At 39.9% G+C, this 7,385-nt stretch overlaps 1 long non-coding RNA gene across 1 annotated transcript; it reads right to left on the reverse strand.

Annotated features, from left to right (window-relative positions):
• Positions 1-2,570: 2,570 nt before the first annotated feature.
• On the reverse strand, positions 2,571-6,889 carry LOC134332660 (uncharacterized). The gene is made up of 2 exons (XR_010015273.1): positions 5,767-6,889; positions 2,571-4,981 (listed from the first exon to the last, which is right to left on the reverse strand). It is a non-coding gene; the product is annotated as an uncharacterized LOC134332660 (long non-coding RNA).
• Between the last annotated feature and the right edge of the window lie 496 nt (positions 6,890-7,385).

Genomic DNA, 7,385 nt, shown 5'->3' on the forward strand with positions numbered 1-7,385 from the left:
CAAGATTTAACCTGGATTGTTTAATTACATTAGAAGATCTCAAAAGCTCTGTTGTTCAAAACTAGTCCAAAAGAAACCTTGTGGTTTTTCTTCATTTACTAAGCCTGACATTCACCAGTTGAGGAGTGACCCCTGATGAGAAAGTTTAAGTCCAAGAAACGAAGATATACTAAAGATGTCCAGGTCCGTGAGGTTTTGAGGAAGATGTTCTTCAACTGTTCTGTCAGATTTCTTCTCAGCTCACTTTCTCTCTTGAAGATCCGGATCTAAAACTCAGATTTTTCTGGACTAATGTGATATAAATAAAATGTAAAATATCCACGAGGTGCAACAGACGTTACTGTCAATTTTTAAAAAGCGAAAAAGTCGCATTTAGGTAAGAAATTCGACGTTAAAATTCTCAAGTATTTTTTGATTTGTGAGGAATCTGAAGCTCCATGACGGCGGCTCGAGCTGCTCCCTGCGTTCCCGCTCAGCGCTCGCGCACTACTGAAGCTGAGAGGCTCGCGCATCATCGAATCTATTTGTGAATCGGTACCTTCTTAAGTGACTCGACTCGGAGTCAAATCCAAACCCTGCAATCGTATGCAGTATAAGAAGAATATAGTGTACAGCAAGTTAAATGAAACAGTGTTTCTTCTTGGCATGTGGCATGTTAATTTAGTCATGGTGGTTCCAAAGTCTCTATCAGGGCATCACACGCCCACATTTAAGAAGCCATAATCCTTTACAGTGTCTGGAGACCAGATTTAAAACACAGGTCCTCAGGACCTTGGTACTGTGTGCCACCCACATAATAAACATGTATAAAAACAGATAATAATAATCAAGTGTTTGATATGTTCAACCCCATCCACTTGGGTTTCCTCAGTTTACATTTGTGCATTTGGCAAACATTTATCAACGTTAAAGTTTACAATTAAGTAAACAATCCTAAGCAGCTTAACAGTGGTTGTCTGGCCATATTTGGGCCTGAACCCTGAAACGCTAAACCACCACTCAGTTCTCGCCCACCTCGCAGGACCATGCAGAAGGTGGACAGGCTGCTCTGAATGGCTCAATGGTGTGAGTAAAGGCGAGTGGATGATACCCCAGAATAAACTGCAAGAATTGTCCATGGCATATCTCCACCTTGCACCCAATGTTTCCGGGTGGCCTCAGTTCCACCGCAACTCTAATCAGGAAGTGATTAATGAATTAATATTCAATGACAAAAATAATAATTAAAGGGTTCACATACTTTAGGCTAAATTTATTTACTTATTTGGATTTTAACATCATGCTTTACACTTTAGTTACATTCATGACAGAAACAGTAGTTACTTGTTACACAAGATTGCTCAGTTCACAAGTTCACAATGTCAAACACAGGTATGGGAAGTTTTGTATCTCCACTTCACCTCACTTGAATGTCTTTGGACTGTGGGAGAAAACCCACACAGACACGGGAAGAACATGCAAACTCCACACAGAAAGGACCCTGACCTCCCCACCTGGGGCTTGAACCCAGGACCAACTTGCAGTGAAGCGACAGCGCTACCCACTGAGCCACTGTGCCACCCTTTGAGCTATAAAGTTCAGTAGAAGAATAAAGCTTAAACATAGATTATAAACGTAAATGAGGGCAGTTACTCCATGGTTAAAGTACTGGACCACTGATTGGTACATTCCTGGTCCAAGCAGAGCCCCACCACTCAGGCACATGCATTATATTCAGTCACAATTGTAAGTCGCTTTTAATTAAAACATTAGAAAGAAAAGATACAGTTCAGCTTCAGATCTTTAAATAATAAGTTTTAGATACAAATAATTTTAGTATATCAGATTTTCCTCCATTTTTTTGCACCACTGAATCCAATACACTTGGGACGAATCTGAATTTTAAATGTTGAGATCCTAGCGCCGCCTTGTGTCGAATTATTAAAACTACAACCAAACTGTTACCACCTGCTGTAACTACTGGACTATAAAACTACATTTTGGCTCAAAGGTCTAGTCCAATTGTCCAGCATTGCCAGAAAGGCCCGGACTCATGTCTTGGACTAGTCACCTGCCTAGTCAAGTGTTTTGGAGTTTAATGTTTAGCTTAACTAAGGTGACATTTCACTGTGGTGATGTTTACTATTATGTCATGTATTTTAGACTAGTAACAACAGTTTTAGCTGGCTAGCTAGCAAATTACCCAGGCTAAAGCAATAAAAACAGGCCACACAAACTACAACAATTCACTTTTAGTAACTGCTTCCTTCTGATCAGGGTTGAGGTGTGCCAGACACCAGACAAGGCAGCAACCCATCATGTCTTTGCTCACACTTATTAATGTGTGTAATTTAAAGCAACTCCTCACAGAAATGGCCAAAGGTTTTGGATTAAATCCAGGTTCTCAGGACACATGTTAATGTGCAGCATCCTAAAAATAACTGGCCCACCATTGCCAGAAAGGCCCGGACTCGTGTCTTGGACTAGTCACCTTCCTAGTCAAGTGTTCTACATTAGGTTATTCATGACTGAGGGAGGGAAAGCGAATAGTAAATCCCCTTGATGTATTAAAATGATTCACATTAGACAACTTACAGTTTAAAAACTTTATTTTTCATTTCACACTTTTAAAAAAAAAAATTCAAACACACACTACTCCCCCAAAATTAAGTTTACACCCTGCCCTGTACCCTCAGTGTTACTCATCCACTGGAAGTGAACCCTGAGCAAGAGCAAACACATCTCTAACTCCACATTACCTTCAAACTGTTCAGCGTTATTAAGAAAATCAGTATTCAGTATAAGAGTCTGATTGGAAACGTCTTAGGAAAGGGAGGGGTCCTAGGTATCTGGCAATAATGAATTAGCATGAGAAAACAGGAACATTCAACCAAAGAGAAGAAAAAGATCATTTACATTATTTACACGTCACAGCTCCCTGCAGTCTGATCTACTCAAAATGTGGTTTAAATGGGCAGGGCTTAGGATACATGTGATCAGCCAATCACAAAGCTGCCAGAGGTTCTTCCCATGGCTTTAGACTGAAGTCTTGCTTAGCATTATAAACGGTTTAATACACAATGAGTATTGTAAACGAGTTTTGAGAAAACAGTTTACACATGGATCATTAGCAAGCTCTTCAAATCCAGGAACAAGGTTTGCTAGCTACCTAAAGGTTTACTATTGGGTAAAAACCTGTAGCCGAATACTTTATTTAGGAAGCCAGCTAATAAACTGAATCACAATATCAAGCCTGCTAGGGGTAGAAAAACTTAATCAGAATCTATTTTTGGTACAACCAACAGTAGGCAACAACAAGAAGCTAACTCATTCTTAATCCTGTAGTAAAGATAAAACCATGTTTGTTGCATGATTAAAACCAGTCAATTTTCCAAACTAGCTATTATCAGCTTATCCTGCACGTCATTTAAAAATGGTAGTCATGTGCGATGACCAATTACTCGTTCATATACTGATTAAAACTAGCTAGTCATGCTTTTCAATTTTACTGTAAAAATAAGTCCAGAAATCAATTTGTAACATGGTGATTATATTGTCATTTATACTTATCTAATATGTGAATCTAAAATCTGACTACTATTTGTTTATGCACCAGGATCCAAATGATAGTCTAGGTGACATTCTGCCAACAATTACATTTGTCACACCTGGTGACGACTTATTATATTAAAAAGCTGAACTCAGACTTGCTAATAAAAAATGGGTCAACTTTTGTTAAGTGTGTAATTAAAACTGGTGTTTAGTGTTTAGCTCAACTGTGGTGAAGTTTTACTGTGGTGACGTTTACTATTACATCAGGTATTTTAGACTGGTAACAATTTCTTAAGCTGCCTAGCAAGCGAATTACCCAGGCCAAAGCAATACAAACAGGCAAACTACCAATTCACTTTCAGTAACTGCTTCCTTCTGATAAGGGTTGCAGTGTGCCGGGTACCAGGCAGGGCAGCAACCAATCATGTATTTGCCCACACTTGGGGGTCATTTTGAGCAACTCCTTATTGACAACAGCCAAATGTTTAGGATTGAACCCAGGTTCTCAGGACACATGCTGATGTGCAGCATCCTAAAACTAAACAATCAGAGAGCTATAGAGGTCTAACACACTAGCCCACTATCACTGAGATCTGAAGCTGTCAAGGACAAATCTCAGCTGTGCTATTATCTGGCAGGGCACGGCCTACATGAGAGACTGTTAATTATTTTTACACTTTGTGAGACTGTCATCTCTGGCAGGTGAAAAGAAGTGTCTGGCAACTGCATGTGTGCCGGATAGTCTGTGACTCTCCTCTGTCAGGATAGGAAGACTTGACATGAGATACGACTAGATTTAAAAGAAAAGAAAAAACTGCACAATAAGCTCTTTGTTGAAGGTGAATGAGTACTGTACAGAACCAATGAGGCATTGAGCACAAACAAGAGTGCTGCTTTGGTTTGGTTCAACACAAACATCTTTATGCAAAAAACTCAAAAAATTAACTCAGTAGCTCTTATGACTGAATGTTTCACAATGAAGATGCCAGTGCCTAATTAAACATCTAAACTGACTAAACAACTAAAACTCTGCACTCAGACCTGCAGATGCCCACAAAACCAGGGGTCTTCGAAAGTCCTGCTGTGCAGAACTGCTGCACAGAGGCCAAAAGCAAAAAGCATAGGAAAAAGTCTTGGACAAAACATGGAGTGTCCCAACTTTGTAGCTGGTAGCATGGGTGCCACACAGAAACATGGGTCTTGAGCACCTGGGTTCAATCCTCAACTTGTGTCATAGCCTATAAGAAGCCTGGCAGCTGTTATACACTGAATATAATGATGTATTGTTTATCTGATTATCAGCACACATCGAGCAAAAAATTACAAGGATTTTGAGAAGCTGTGGGTTCAGTCTTTTGGACGTCTTCAAGTCTGGCCTTGATCTTGAGCTCGAGCTCTTCCGTCCAGTAGAAGGCGTCACTGAGCCAAATAGACTTAATCCACCGAAAATCTGGGGGAAAAAATAAAAAAATGGTTTAGAATGCATCAAAACAAATTTTCAGCTCTTGCAATACCCATACAGGAGTACCAATTACTAACACTTTATATTTGATAAATCAAGAGTAGCCAATAATACAACATGCCCACCTTCAATAATTAAATTTATTTGGTTGCAAAACTTCACTTCACTATTTCACTCCATTTACAAAACCTACATTGCACATCTGAGAATATTTACTGCAGAGGACACGTTTATAATCGTCTATTACTCCACATATTACATCTCCTTTATATATTTTTTACAAGTATTGTACCGTAATACTTACCTTAGTATTTTTTTTCTAATGTACCTTGAGCCTTTTACTTGATCATTTTTTCTAATGTACCTTGAGCTTCTGTAATGCTTGACCTTCCCTTTGAGATTAATAAAAGTGATCGATTGATCCATCCATCCACCTATATTTACCCCCCAATCTAGTCTTTTCCAATTCCCAATACAATACAAATCCCCAGCCCCTTGCACAAACCCCGATCTGCTGTATTTTTTTGTACCATTAAACAATAAGAATTATAATTATAAAATATAGATTCAGCACTAAAAGAGGATGTTATATTTTTATAGCTACAAGAATTGATAGGCAGGTAAGAAGTTAGAATCAGTCAGTACTTAATGATCAGGTATCAAGTGCATCCCTACCTGCTACATTTAAACATTATTTGATTTACACTTATAGCTTAGATGAGATCTGAATGTTGTAACTATTAATATTAATGTGACAGGAGCTGATTCATTACCTGTACAAGCTGTGATTTTGAGACTCAATGGTTTCTATTGCTGAGATGATCTCCTCCTCAGTGAAGAACTACAGCAATTTAAGATTACTGAACAAACAAATGTTGAAAGTTCCTCCATCCAAGTCCAAACGTAAAACCATTTAGGAATGATGTAGGATATTCCTTCATTTGACAAAAAGCATCCAAGTCTCTTTTTTAAGTCCACTTCTTTAGGACCCTGCAGGAGACCAGGGTCGATTTCTCCAGGAGGCTGCACATGACCAGGGTCCACTTCTCCAGGAGGCTGCCTGAGACCACGTCCACTTCTCCAGGAGGTTGCACATGACCAAGGTCCACTTCTACAGGAGGCTGCACATGACCAAGGTCCACTTCTACAGGAGGCTGCACATGACCAAGGTCCACTTCTACAGGAGGCTGCACATGACCAGGGTCTATTTCTCCAGGAGGCTGCACATGACCAGGGTCTAATTCTCCAAGAGCCTGAACATGACCAGGGTCTAATTCTCCAAGAGCCTGAACATGACCAGGGTCCAATTCTCCAAGAGCCTGAACATGACCAGGGTCTAATTCTCCAGAAGGCTGCTTGAGACAAGGGTCAAATTCTCCAGGAGACTGTAGGAAACCAGGGTCCACTTCTCCAGGAGGCTGCACATGACCAGGGTCCACTTCTCCAGGAGGCTGCACATGACCAGGGTCCATTTCTCCAGGAGGCTGCACATGACAAGGGTCTAATTCTCCAGGAGCCTGCACATGACCAGGGTCTAATTCTCCAGGAGCCTGCACATGACCAGGGTCCACTTCTCAAGAAGGCTGCCCTAGACCAGGGTCCACTTTGTAGGAAACAGTCAGTACAAGAGTCTAGCCTTCAGTCCACTTGAGTCCTACACTTCTGAATGCTCTGGAAATACAGAAGACTGTGTGAATCTCCAAGTACACGTTTTCTAGAGGTAGCAGGAAACAAGTCTTCTCCAGGTGACAGGACAGATGCAAACTCCACCGAAAAATAAAAAAGTCAATTTTTCCAGCACCATGGAGAAAACAAGTCCATTTTGAATTCACCTCTGTGGGACATGTACAAGACTCAAGTACAGTCTTTTTCAAGTCAAAATGTCCTCTCACTCGTTCATGGCCTTATTGCTGCTCTTAAATATTTTCTTTTCTTGCAAAAAAATATACTTTTTACTCCCCCCCCCCCAGATCAAGTACCAATAACAACCAGCAGCCCTGGTCTTCAAGTCTTTCTATTCAGAAGATTAGCGCCAACTTGGAAAAAAATAAGAAAGAAAAAAAAACACACATCACTGAATTCTTTTCTTAAAAAACAAACATTGACTGCTACATTGCAAAAGTCCTTAAATTTGATCAGACCAACATATGCTTCTTGAGAAAGTTCTAAAAGAACAGCTGGGGAAAAAAACCCAAACACTGTCAGAATTGTCTCGCTAGTTTGGAGAGACAAGGTTTTGTTGTGATGCTCTGTTACACATTTCAGGAATACATTCATTTGTAAAATAAACTTCACGAGGTTGCAAAAACAACACAAATGAAAAAAAAAAAAATACAATAACGTAGCAGCCTTGAAAAGTGCTCCGAATCAGAGAGGTTCAAATACTTTGTAT

This window comes from Trichomycterus rosablanca, chromosome 18 (assembly GCF_030014385.1).
Source record: "Trichomycterus rosablanca isolate fTriRos1 chromosome 18, fTriRos1.hap1, whole genome shotgun sequence".
NCBI classification, from domain to species: Eukaryota; Metazoa; Chordata; class Actinopteri; order Siluriformes; family Trichomycteridae; genus Trichomycterus; species Trichomycterus rosablanca.